At 35.7% G+C, this 14,125-nt stretch overlaps 1 protein-coding gene across 1 annotated transcript in view; it reads right to left on the bottom strand.

Annotated features, from left to right (window-relative positions):
• Positions 1-14,125, bottom strand: part of LOC104027713 (protein eyes shut homolog) — a 961,671-nt gene that overhangs the window by 288,599 nt on the left and 658,947 nt on the right. The gene's annotated exons all lie outside the window — the stretch shown is intronic.

The following is a 14,125-nucleotide window of genomic DNA, read 5'->3' as shown; positions in this document are numbered from 1 at the left end:
CAAATATTTTAAATCAGACTTGTTTTAATGCAACATAATTCTTAAGATTGGAGTGGAAGAGGATCAAGGAGGGGAACTGACAGGCATTTGGCTTTTTTTTATTAAACTAATTAACAGATGTGCTAAATGAAGGAAAGCTGCCCAAACAACTTCTTTTATTTTTTTTAAATTACTCTTTCTTCTACACATTTTGAGATGCTAATGCTGTAACTGGTTACATGACCATGTATGTACTTCTGTTACACAAGCACCCTATTTACAAATGTAGGTCTCTTCACGTTAGCTTTAGACATACTTGTTAGCTTGTCCTTAATAGCTTATTTGATGGATATGCAGAGGTATTTTTGTGTGCATATATAAACATATTTTGAAATGAATTCCCAGTACTTTATGTCAGAACACAAGTTAATGCAATTCAATAGTGTGAGCTGCCTTCGCCCTAAGCTTGTTAGAATGTCAGCCATGCACCTTTGATTGTGCTTGATTGAATTTAGCAGAGTCTGGCCAAATTAGAATAACAACCTTAAACCATTATTGTTTAGCATTTACTGATGATACAATCACCGGGTCATATATGCACTCTATGAAATTTCCATTAGGCTTTTAAAATACTTTTTCTACAATCAGCACATCGGGTGCTTTAAAGGTCAAGTAAGAAGACAGAGCTTTCTGAATAATTATAAATGTGGAAATGCATACAGCAAGTCTCAAGCACTTTTGCTGGGTAAGCTACCAGTAATTGTGCCTCAGTCCAACCCAGCAGTAATAGTTCACAGATTCCTCATTTGTACTTACATAAATGTAATGATTAAATACTGGCCTATTAATTATAACCTGAAGATGAGTTCTGTCTAAACAGCATTAAATCCATCGCCCAATGCCTCACAGGCTGGAAGGATGAAAAGGTCAGATAATAATTTGATAACTGTTAGGATAACGGTACCTAAACAAGACAGTATCTGCATGAAATCCAAATCCCTTCACATAATGCCCTAACTTGCTGACATTTGTTAGCGATGATTAAATGACATGTTTTGGATTATTATAAAATGATGAAAAGGTAATAAAACAAATGAGGGAAGATAAGGAGGGAAGGGGGGATGTCCAGATAAAGTATTGTGTCAGTCATGCTGTGCAGCCTTGCTGGGAATAAAGCTTCTTTAATCTGGTTTTCCTGATAAGAAAGGGAAATCTCTTGTTCTAGACGCAAGACTGAAACTTTCACCCATCTCTAGCAATTTCACTTCGAACGTGATCATGCTAAACAACAATAAACAATTCAGTAATTACCTGTGAACTACTTAGGATGTAATGCTAGCATTCAGTCTATTAAACAAAACCAAAAGTAGGTTTGCAAACAGCTATATCAAATATGAGTTGTGAACTACAAAAATTAAAGAGTTTTCTTATTATATATTCTAAAAAACAATCCCAAAGTTCCCTGATTTTATTGAAGACAACTGATTGATTAATTAAAGCTAAGAAACACATTTAGTTTTCACTGTGTTTAATTATTATTTTACAGATTTCTTAGCTTAAAAAAATCACAGCCAACTACTGTTTCCATTTGCTTTCACTCGGTATCTAGTAGATTTAATTTTCCAGTTTCATTCTCAAACTGCATCTTGCAGTAGAACATTTATTTTTGTAAAATTGCAACAAACCAATAGACCTTTTTTCACAGATAGTTAAGAGTTACATTTTCTTAATGCACATTTAAAAGGTGGGATCAGTTTTGACCTAGTACTGCTTTTAAAAACTGTAAGGCTTTGCAAGGGTGTTTGAGACAACTTTAAGACTGGAATAACCCCAGGCCTCTTTGCTCAGAGAGGTTGTGCAGGTTTCACCCTTGGAGGTTTTCAAAACCTGACTGAATAAAGCCCTGAGCAACCTGGTCTGACCCTTTGGCTAGCCCTGCTTTGAGCAGGAGGTTGGACTAGAGACCTCCTGAAGTCCCTTCTAGCCTGAATTATCCTATGATTCTTCAATCCTGCAACATCTTTCTTTAGCAAAAAAAAACCCAAACAAACCACCCAAAAAACCCCTCCAACCCAACCCCGTAGTAATAACATTTAGAGAATAAGGCAGAATCTCATATTACCCTTAGTAGATTTATTTAGATAGGAAATATACCAGTTACACTCAGAGTCATTAAATTTTCTCTCTGCAGCAAGATGCATCATTTTAGACTGCTCACATCTGTTGGTGCCGATTTTGCCCTACCGAGACAGCAGGTAACACATACTTTCATGTTGCAGATGAACTAATGAGTCAACAATGTATTTTTTCTCATTTGCTCTGACAGCAGACTCATATTTCCTGGACCTGGAGCTGATTTCTTAGTCTTGTCTTAGAGAGTGATTTATCTAAATAAATAACAACAATGAAGCTAATGACAAGGCATGATGCAAATTTCTTTAAGAATCGGGGGGGGGGGGGGGAATAATCTTTGTTTCAGTGGTACCCCCTTATTCTTTTCACAGAGGTTACACTTACATTACTAAACTAAAAAGGTCCACAACATGAGTTCAAGTCCTGACACATGATCATCTGTATTTTTCTGAAGTTATCACAGTTTCTGTTACAGTTGCTACCCAGGCTAGCTATCACCTCCAATTCTGAAACTGAAAAAGTTCACTGGTTAGTTCAACTCTGGAATCATTCCTAGTTTAAAAGTTGCCAACCTATTTTGCAATAAGTATTTTTATAGACATGATCTGGGACCTGCCAGCTGGCCTCAGGTCCAAAGAATAGTCTTCAGATTTCAGTGTTATTTACTATTATAGATTTAGCTAGAGAAAAACAATAATCTATGCCTTTGGCTATTTCTGTCTTTGCAGTTTGGAAAGCTTCGAGTTTCCTGCTGCTCACATTATAACAACCTTAAATGCTATTTACAGAAATTAAACTTAGAAAACAATATGCACTTATTTCAAGTTGAAGTAGATGTAAATAAAGTTTCATTTAGGGAAAAGCTTAGCCCAAATGAGAATACTGTATTCAAGCATTCAGACAGCGGAAGTTTAGAGTCAGATCTAGACTTGCAACACTGACATTTTAATTCCAGTGAAACTGAAAGACTGCACTGAATAAGAACATAGTTACACAGTGGGAATTCATATTTACATCAACTGTGCAGGCCCACATTATTTCTGGTCTCTATATCCTGTCTGTGTTCTCCTTAATGTCATTTCTATGCTTGTGACATGGGGCCAAGGGAGCCACAGAACAGTGAACCCACTTTTAGTATTCATAAGCATCCTTTGATGTCCTCAGAAAATAATATAGAACAAAGTTTTATGTATGTTGCCTGTTATTACAGTCTTACTCTACTGGTTTTATGTTTCTGTCCCTTCCATAAGTTGTTTAAGAAGTTAAAGTAGAAAATTTTCATTCTTAGAATGAGATCCAAAGTAAAAGAAAGTAGCATTTTTACAACAGAAATATTTTTTAGTATTTCTTTTGTTAACAAATCTGATCAGGAATAGATCACTATACACCACAGATTTGTCTTTTTGATGATTCTAAATTTTAACTTAGTGTCTCCTTTGGTGGCAGAGTTCTGAAACAGTGTAGAATGTGATTTTGTACCCAAGATGTGGCATGACTAAGTAAGCAAGCTTTTATCTTAAAGAGGCTGTAAAACAACAGTTTGTATCAAACTAATTGGTGGTATTAAGTCACTATTAACTGTTATTATGAACAATTTAGTATAATTAAATCCACTGCATTCAATTACATTGTTAGGAAAAGGCAGTTGCTTATTCTCTGTTGACTCATATGGAGTTTATGATAAACAGTCACTCTTTGTGGAATATAAAAAACATGCACAACATATTGAGCTTCAGTTTCATGATGGTTTTTCATTCCAGTTAAGATTTCTTTACATTGCATTGATGCAAAATAAAATAATATTATTTAGTTGTACACAAATGCACTTAGTTTTAACCTTTTGTTTTATCAGAAGATTTGATTGGTGAAGGGTTTTTGTATACTGAGACAGATATGCAAGAAGAAAGTCTACTTTCATTATCCTCAATTTCTGGAGACTAATTACAAGCTTTGAAAACATTAATGCCAAATTTCTCTGTCATCATTTCTAGGTTTTGTCCATTTCCACTATTCATTCTTTCTCTGTGAAATCTTAGTTTTTGTTGAATGAATAAAGCACTTCTTGTAGAGACTTCAGAATAGCAAAGGGTATTCTGATGTGTCTGGCAATGCAGAACTGAGATCTTTACTACACAATGTTCAAAAGGATTATGCTCATTAACATCAGCAGTATAACAGCATGATTTTTTTCTGAAAGAAAGCTTGTTTCTGAAAGAAAGTTAAAATTCCTCATTTTAAGAAGACAAGCTTTAAGCTAACGTTTTAGAGAAATTCTGAAAGTGAATGGATGATTTTGAATATGTACAATAGATATGGTGGAGCCTGGATCATCTCACTGGCATTTCTTATACATCTATAGGTTTGGTCTGACTGGCAATTTAGGCAAAGGACTAAGTTCCAGCCTTTATTCCATGGGCATTCATATGTTCCTCCTCCCTTCTTCACACAGCAATTTGCATTAAGGAAATTATTCAGCTGGAAACAAAAAAAAAAGTATTTAACTAGATCAACTGATCTATACGAGCTCTATATGAGCTCTGGCCACATGAGCCAGTAGCCGGATTTTTAACAGAGAGAGAGAGAGAGGGAGGGAGGGAGAACAAAGCAGCTTGAACATGGAAAAAACAAAGGAGTCTCCCTGAGGCCAAAAGTCTCCCTTTGAAGGGACTCCAAATTGTCCCCCTTTTGTTGAAGTGACTTCTCCAAAAAGACATAAAAAGACACCCCTCTTTAAAGACAGAGTTTGTTTAGAGCACAAGATAAACAGATTTTTAAGAGGTAACTTTTTAAATAATGAAAATGTAGAAATAAGTGTGATAGATTAAAAAAAAAAAAAAAAAAGACTTGAAAGCAATTTTATTCTCTAACTTGAATAAATTCTTTACTACATACTGTTGGTCCCAAACAAAATCTCCTTCCTTCCATGATCTTACAAGGCTCACCTTAGTGCTTGCTTCCTACAGCAGGAAGACTGCTTTTTTTTTTTTCAGGATTTTCCTCGTCTGTGCTGTTGCTATAGACTCTCTCCAAGCTCCATCCTGTCCTTCAAGGAGACAAAACTTATTTGCTTTCAGAAGAGGAGCTATCTCCCTGTCTCCAGGTGACTCTGACTGAAAAGGAATCATGTGGGATAAAGTAGAAAGACAGCTTCCTTCTTACTAAGTAGGAGTTAGTGTACAGTATTCATACAGCTCTGCCTGAATAAAGAAGCCATCTATACTGCTTGTCCCACTCTCTGCATATCCCTTTGTCTTCAGTGGGAAAAGGATGGCTTGCATCATCTTTCAAATACTCATCTGCCTCAGTGCAATGATTTTCATAAAACTTATGCCTTCAGGCTTCTGGGTGCAATATGCAGTGCCCAACAGCATTTTTCTTCCAGTACAGAACTGGCTAATTATTTTTGTTTCTCCATTCTCTGGGACATCTCTTAAATAGCAGAGCTTGGGTTTTGTGGTGAAAGGATATCTAGCAGGTAAAAAAAATTCTGAGGTGAAAGTGAATTACACCTGTCAAATGTCTGCCACTGCTTGTTCATATAGTCAGGGTCACATATCTGAGACATAGGATTAGCAGGGTCAGAAAGGAATCTTTACCCAGCTTTTATTTTCAGCTTTTCACTGAAGTAATGGCTGGGGTTTGCCGGACAGAATGATTTGGATATATAAATTCCTCACCAATACTGAGGGTTTAGGAAGAGGTGACCACAGTAGAATGTATCTTAGGAAAATATTTAAGAATTAGAAGGGTTTGATTTAACAGAATTCTGTGGCTTTCTGAACAAAATATTGATGATTTATGACATAGACAAGGTCAATTTAGTTGTTCCTTTGTGGTCAAATGAGTGGTCCCTTCTGGTCTGAAACTGTAAAATCAAGAAATTTTAGAAATGTCGTCTTAGATAAAAATGGTACCCTATGGTATCTTACTCTGTTCAAACGATGTATCATGCTCATCCATAGAGGGGAAAAGAAGCTCTGTAAAATATTCTCTAAATGATACACTGTTTTCTCCCTAAGCTCCCTTTGTGATATCTGGTGCATTTACTCTTAATTAATAGGCATATACTGTATAAAATATATTGACATCACATGTGAAAACATGAGAACATAAAATCACTTTGTTTAGGAAGTCAAAAGGCTCAGCACATTTAAGTGTATAAAAGAAACTACTGGATTGTGTGTAATATATATATATTAGATCTGTTTTCCAAATAACAAAAATCATTCAGAAATAGGATACTGTTGTGTTCTATTAGCTTTTATAAGGAAAAAATACTTCAAATTTATAAAAGATGTCAGTCAATATTGTAACTGCTTTGTTTTAAAAATTATCAATTTGGGCTATTCAGAGAATAAAATTGTGAATAGTTTGGGAAATTAATAATGTGAAGAATGTAGTTAAGAATTACTGTATAGATCACATGGGGTAGAACAGGATTTAAATATGCTTAAACAGACAACCAGCTAAGGCCATGTCCTGAGGAAAAGCCTCTGGCAAATACATAAATTGTTGAGACAGTGTCTCTAAAAGATATGGAATGTAGTGATATGCAGCAGCCAGTAAGAGAGGGCATGTTGTTTCTTTGCTTTTTCTACTGAAGACAGGGAAAGGCAATTGTAAGTAAGGAAAGAATGAATAGTTTGCGAATCTAGAAATAAAAATATAGTTTTGTTTTTCATGACAATGACACTTCAAAGAACAGATAAAAGTTGTGGTAAAGTAATTCTACTACAGAATTTTAAGATATTCTCTTTTCAGAAAAAAAAAACCCAACCACCCCAAAACAATAAAAAATAATAACTGGTATTTTTAAAATACCTAAGATTAATAGAAGATAACTGCATTGATACAATGTACATGAAGCTAACATTCAGCTACAGAAATCAATGCTTATTCACAAAGCAAACTGGGTAAGTATAATTTCATTGATTGTCTATCACTTCCCTTAATATTTCTTCAGCAGCAGATACCATCAATGCATTCTCAGTATTCAGCCTATGTATAGACCAGTTTGCTTATCTAAATTTATTATTGTTTAACTGTTCTGATGTTTTTTAGTGAGATGCTGTATTTGTATTTATGTTGCTATCCCTCTCTAGCATCTACAAAGTTATTATTTCCATAGTGCTCTAAGTCATTAAAAAGGGAGGATTAGGTTCTTGGACAAAAAAATAGTATAATCTGAAAACCATTATTGATGAAACATTTATTCTTAAGAAGCACCACCATTTATTTTGAACACTTGACCTCCAAATAGAAAGATACATTAAGCTACATTGAAATTATCAAGTATTTATGAGGTAAAGTAATGAATAAAATTAGTCACAGGAGGGAAAGTTTTTAGCCCAGCTCTCCTTCTATTTATCTGTGAAGGAATTAAAATCAAATTAATTCTCTCTAAATGTACTGCGCAGGGTAGTAGAATGAACTGGAAAACACATAAAGATATATTCTGACTAGCAAGATTTCAAAACTTTTCCTCTATTTGGTGGTTTTTATTTCATATTTGGTTTTAATCTCACAGTTCATAAATCAGAATCTCCCTTGATTCTCTTGCTTCAATCCAGCATTGCCATTTCTGTGGCACAATCATTCTCTGCTAGTGGACAGTAATATTGTCACTGTGTAACAGAAATCTTCAGCACTTAGAAATTAGTTTTCCACTTTTTGAGCTACTTATGCCAATAGCCACTCTTTGTTGTCACAAAGTCAGTATCTTTTCCCTTTCAGATGTATTCCAGAATACCCTTTCTGGGGGATAGTCTTCATTTCTTCCTGTTCATCTGTGTGATAGTCACTGTAAGTATTTTAGGTTAAATTTCTTTATCACTGTCCAAAAAAAACCAAACCAAACCAAACCAAACCCAAATCAAAAAAAGAATCCTTCCAATTTTCTTGATACTTCATGATCAACTAATTCCTATTTTCCACCTTACAAATCTAGGTCTTGACATTAGTATCGCTATTTCAAAATTTTTCATAATTTTTGTTCCATTTTAAATAAAAATGCCTCTGTGTCTAAACTATATTCTCAGATCAGTCTTAGCCTCTCTGCAGTGGATACTGGACAGTAAGGTGCAGATATAACCTAATTAGGAATCAAGATACAGTGGAATTTAGGAAACAAGAAATTGTAATTTTATTACCAGTGTTAATAAATCATACATAAATTAGACTAAATCTAATAAACTGGACTTTTTACAAGTAAGACCATTGAGCTGGGAGAAATTTCAGACTACACAAAAATCAGAAATTATGAGATAAGGCAGCCCTTGTATTTCATACACCCCTAGTTTTACACTAGGCATTTTAGGAGGGACTGAAAAAAAGACCAACACAGTCATGGCTAGGAAAGTATGTTTGTGAGGACCCTATCAGTGGCCAGTTTAGAGGTCCAACAACTTCTTACATCATTTTTATTGGTAATAAATATAAATCAGGCTTAACCCTGAGTATGTCCCCAATACATCAACAAATGTCTTGCAACTTATGCAAGTCCATTGATAGCTTCCTTGGGAGAGGCCCAGAAAATGAGAGCGTGAAGCTATCTTACACCAAGAATACACTTCTTACAGCATTATATAGATATTGAATACACTTCTGTTCTAAAAAAGCAGCAGCCATTGCAACTAATATTTTGTGGCTTACACTGTTTTTTGAGGAGATGGCCCATTAAGCATGTTTTCATTAAGTGGAGTATATGGCATTTACACAGTATATGAAACAACAGATGGATGACCTCTTCACCTACATGCTGTTATGTTAAAAATCAAGGCCAATGTTTGGCACCTGTGTGATAAAATAAAAATAAGAATTCACCATAAAAGTGAAATAAAAAACCAAAACAGAGAAGCATCTGCAGTTTTTTTCTGAGCACTTTATCTGTCATCTGCTTATCCTACCTGCCTGAAAGCCCTAGGGAAAACATGAGCTTTGTAGCGTATTCTGAAGGATAATAAATACAGCATATTTTGCACCATATGGATTATCTCAGGCCTTCATAAAAAGCTATCAAAAACAAGTAATATACAAGCTCCAGCACGAGCATATGTTGCATTATGGCATGATTAGAAAGATCTTTTTCTGACTAGAGGAATCAAAAACCATCTACATCTCAAAACCAAGACAATCAACCACCAGAAGTCCTATAGTTAACTAGTGCAAACCTCAAATTACAAACATTATGAGCTAAAGGAGAAGAATAATGCACTCTTTAAAAAAACAAATTGCCACATTTTGAAGTTGGTTTCTAGGCTGATGGGGCATCTACACCAATTTTCTAATCTTAATGGTCATGGTCAACTGAAAAATAGTTCAAAGTGGGTCGACTTATTTTAAAGAAAAAAATTGTATTGGTGACATCCACTGTATAATCAGTTTATAAACTGATTTGCTAAAGCAATTGACAATTGTGATCTGAGATTAAAAGTAAAGTAAAAAATGTTTTTCATTTAATTGACAAAATTAAGACACTATTATTATCAGTACTGAAATAATTGCTGAAATGGAGCATAGTGGACCAAGAAAAGGACAAATTTCTAATACTGCCACTGCAGTTTGGCCTGCTTCTGCAATGCATATTACTTTATCAACTTGTTTTGATGACAAAAATTGAAGAAGATAAATCTTAAAGCATATAATGAAGGCAGTTTTATAAGGGCTGGAATGCAAAGATTGTGGTAGAGTAACTGTATCTTCACAGCAAAACCCAACATGTAAAATTCCCAGTGCTTGAGTCCCTTTAGTGTTTCCTTCCTTTCATAATACCCTGCAGAAATCTAATCCCTGTGGGATATTGCCCATATCCGTTTTTCACTGTAGCTCTTTCACTTCCCTGGTAATATTCTTAAGAAAACCAAAACCATACAATCAGATATGTGACTGAAACAGCTGCAATGATTTTCATTAATAGCTAAACTTAGTAAACTGTACTAGCTTACACATAAAACAGAACTCTCAGGCACTGCTCTGAGGCAAACTTTGGCAACATGTTGGTTTTAGAAGCCAATGCCATAAATAAAGCCTAATCTGATGCAAAAAATTATATCCTATCCAAAATTATCAAGACATTCAAGATCTTGATGCAAATCCAGTCCTCTTATTATATCCAATTTTAATAAACTGTTACAATTGTTGTAGCCCCAATATTCCATCATTGTGAAAAATATGTTTCAGGAATGCTGCTAGTTTACTTTCAGCATGAATATTCTGGAGAACAACGAGAACTGGATATAGTGTAGTGTCTGACAGTAATATGCACGTTTATTTGCAAACATTAAAAGGTGTGACATTTCTTTTATTCACACCAGGAATGATTTCTGTGGGATAAAAGAAGGAATAAAATGCTCCCCTGTAAACAGAAAAGGAAGATATTATCACTACCTAATTTTCACTGTAATTCAACTTGTAATACACAACAGTCACTACTTTTAAGTCTATTTCTTTCATTTAATATGATATTGTAAAGGCAGTATATTCTTTGCAGATGGCTTATCTTCAGTAGCTGAAATGCATTGCTTTTAGTGAATTTGAAAGACAAAAATCTTTCCATCACAAGCCCACATCAAAAGGGCTCCAAATATTTAGGAATACTTTAGGTAATGAGAATGAGCAGTTTCTTTCAACAAACTAGTACAAAACCATATTTTTTTTTTATTACCCATGATGTCTGTTCATAATACTTAACATCTGCAGAACAAAGAAAATCCCACACTCTGCATATCCACTATGTCATAGCATTCAGTATCTCCTACATTCCCATCCTGAATTTGCCAACTTCACAGACACCATTGTTCAAAACTTAACTTACTTATCTCACTGCAAATCAGTTCTGTGAAGCTTAAACAATGTTTGCAAAGCTCTAGACAGCTGCTGAATAAGCTATGGCAATTTTTCACCAAAGTTATTTTAAGTTTTACTATGCTGTATTATATTACAGTTGATTAAATTAAATGTTAAATTCATAACAAAAGTAACACACAGGTTTCAAGAGTGACTCTATCAAAACTAATTGTCAACAATATGTATTTAATTATTAATAAAGAAAAAAGTATATAAAGCAGTGGTTACCATACTTGTCCATACAGCATATACATTTTCTGAAGTAACTCAAGCACATGTGAAGATACACTAGATAAAAATAAGAAGCAACTTATAACCAAATCCTATTGACAACTGTGCCATTAAGATTTTAAATCTTAGAATCATAGAATCATTTATGCTGGAAAAGACCTTTAAGATCATCAAGTCCAGCTGTAAACCTAACACTGCCAAGTTCTTAAATGTCTTTTCCAACCTAAACGATTCTATGATTCTGTGAAGTTCATCACTAAAACAGGTCCCTAAGCACTACATTTACATGTCTTTTAAATACCTTCAGGGATGAGGACTCAACCATTTCCCTGGGCAGCCTACTCCAATGCTTGCCAGGCCTTTCTGTGAAGAAATCTTTCCTAATATCCAATCTAAACCTCCCCTGGCACAACTTGAGGCAGTTTCCTCTTGTCCTATCATTTGTTACTTGGGAAAAGAGACCAACAGCCACCTTGTTATGACCTCCTTTCAGGTAGCTGTAGAGAGCGATAAGGTCTCCCCTCAGCCTTCTTTTCTCCAGATCTAAACTACCCCAGTTCTTTCAGCTGCTCCTCATAAGGCCTGTGCTCCACACTCTTCACCAGCTTTGTTGCCCTTCTCTGGACATGCTCCAGCAACTCTGTGTCTTTTTTATAGTGAGGGCCCCAAAACTGGACACGGTATTTGAGGTGCGGCCTCACCAGTGCCGAGTACAGGGGCACAATCACCTCCCTGCTCCTGCTGGCCACACCATTCCTGATACAAGCCAGCATGCTGTTGGCCTTCTTGGCTACCTGGGCACACTGCTGGCTCATGTTCAGCCGGCTGTCTACCAACACCCCCAGACTCTTTTCAGCCAGGCAGCTTTCCAGCCACTCTTCCCCAAGCCTGTAGCGTCGCATGGGGTTGTTGTGACCCAAGTGCAGGACCCGACACTTGGCCTTATTGAATCTCATACAACTGGCCTCGGCCCATCGATCCAGTCTGTCCAGATCCCTCTGTAGAGACTTCCTACCCTCAAGCAGATCAACATTCCCACCCAACTTGGTGTCGTCTGCACAATGTCATCTTAAAACAATGTCCAAAACCATTTCCAGTCTAATAAAGTGAGTAGGATGATTAATTAATAATTGCTCACTAACTAGCCTCAATCCCGTAGATGGTATTCATTCCTTCTCTTTTAAAAAATCAGTGTGGCCCATCTTACCTGAGCTGTCCTGAAATAATTACCATTCTCTGCAAATGACAGAAGATAGCTCTTTCTTCCTTCCTTCTTAGGCTCAAAAGGAACCCCGGAAATAGAAATTGGGTTATTTTTCTCTCCAGACATAGGCTGATTTACAGATTCAAGTTATTTGCTGCTCAGTGGAGTTGGGGGAAAATGCATAAAATAGGTCCACTCACATCATGGTAGTTAATGCATCCCTGAGTAATGTCAATGACATGGCAGTTCTAATGCTCTGGCACCAAGGGAAAGGATGTTTTTCTTGAAGTCTCTTATAGTACTGAAGGTTCAGGTATTCATACTTTTGTTATCTTCAGGATTTTAAATCTTTCTTAAAAAAAATGAACAACAAAGGAATATCAAAAGAATTCTAATGGATTAAACTAGCTAACAGACTAAAAAATTTATGTCTCCAGTCCTTATCCACTTTCTCTGTCACTTTTTTAGACTTCTTTGGTATTCTCCCTCAGTTGTCTTTAACTGACTTTCAGAGTCCTTGATTATTTAGTCACTATTCACACAGAAGCTGCTTAATGCCTTTATCATCTTTATATCTCTTCTCTAAAAAAATTTCCAATTCTACTTTCTCTGTTTTGAGATTGAGAAGGAGTCAAAAGCAGAGAAATAAACAGAACTGCATATGTTATTCAAGATTTTAGAGAATCCTGCTTTTATCAGTGTCATAGAGATGTCTTCTATTTCTTCCTGGTCAGAGGGGAGCTTACACTTGCTTTTAGCTTCCATTAGTATGGTTTGGTTTTATGTTATTCACTTTTTGGGTGATAAGCACAACTGCAGTGAATTACTGGCTTTTGCTCCTTGAGTTAGTTTGCATTGTCTTACTGTGTAGTCTGGAGCTTGAGCTTGGTTTACCATGGTGGAAAAAAATATGTCAGTGATGACAGCTGAAATGCGGCAACAAACTGCTCCTTCTCACTGACTACTCACTGCCACATCTGAGGCAACAAGGCACAATATAACGGATACAATCACCACTACGGCTACCATAGAAACTAAGGGTCCAGTTGTAGTTGCCTTGCAAAAGTGCTTCATTTAGCTATGTTTGGGCAGATCTAGCTATAGAAGGCTTATTCCAGTAAAAGGCTTTTTTTCCTTCTGTACCCCTCCACAAACTTTTTAGGGAGTCATTTACTCCTGAGAGACAAGCAGACAGCTAGCTCGCTGTCTTCTTGCCGGACTAGAGGACTTTGACCTATTCTAATCTGTCTAATTCTAACTAGGCAACTGGAGAGCTCACTAGGACTCATGCCTAATGTCCCTATAAAATTAAACCAAAACTTTCTCTTCCAAGTTCTTAAAAGGTTGTGGATTGTAACAGCACAGACTTTTGGTCATTATATACATCTATTTATATTTGCTTGGTTAAAAAAAACCCAAGAATACATGCAGGTCACCATTGCCCCTGTGCATAGAATCTTTTTTTCACAAATATTTGAAAAGGATCTACTTTTTTCAGTGATCCAGATTCCCAGTTAGTAACAAGATTGGTGCACCCTGGTAATCTATAGAGATCTCTGAACTGTGTTTAGACAGCTGTTCTAGAAATCGCAACTAAACCAAATACTTTTTTTTTTTTTTTTTGAATCACAGATGTCCTTCTTTCAAAATTAAGTACAACTGATTTTGGCAGGTCATAATTTGATAGGTCAGAATTACTTTGTTCAGCTTCACAATACAAGGGAGTCACCAGTA

The sequence above is a fragment of the Pelecanus crispus genome, chromosome 3 (assembly GCF_030463565.1).
Source record: "Pelecanus crispus isolate bPelCri1 chromosome 3, bPelCri1.pri, whole genome shotgun sequence".
NCBI lineage: Eukaryota > Metazoa > Chordata > Aves > Pelecaniformes > Pelecanidae > Pelecanus > Pelecanus crispus.
Note: the sequence above shows the minus strand (reverse complement) of the source record. Positions and strands in the feature narration are given on the sequence as shown.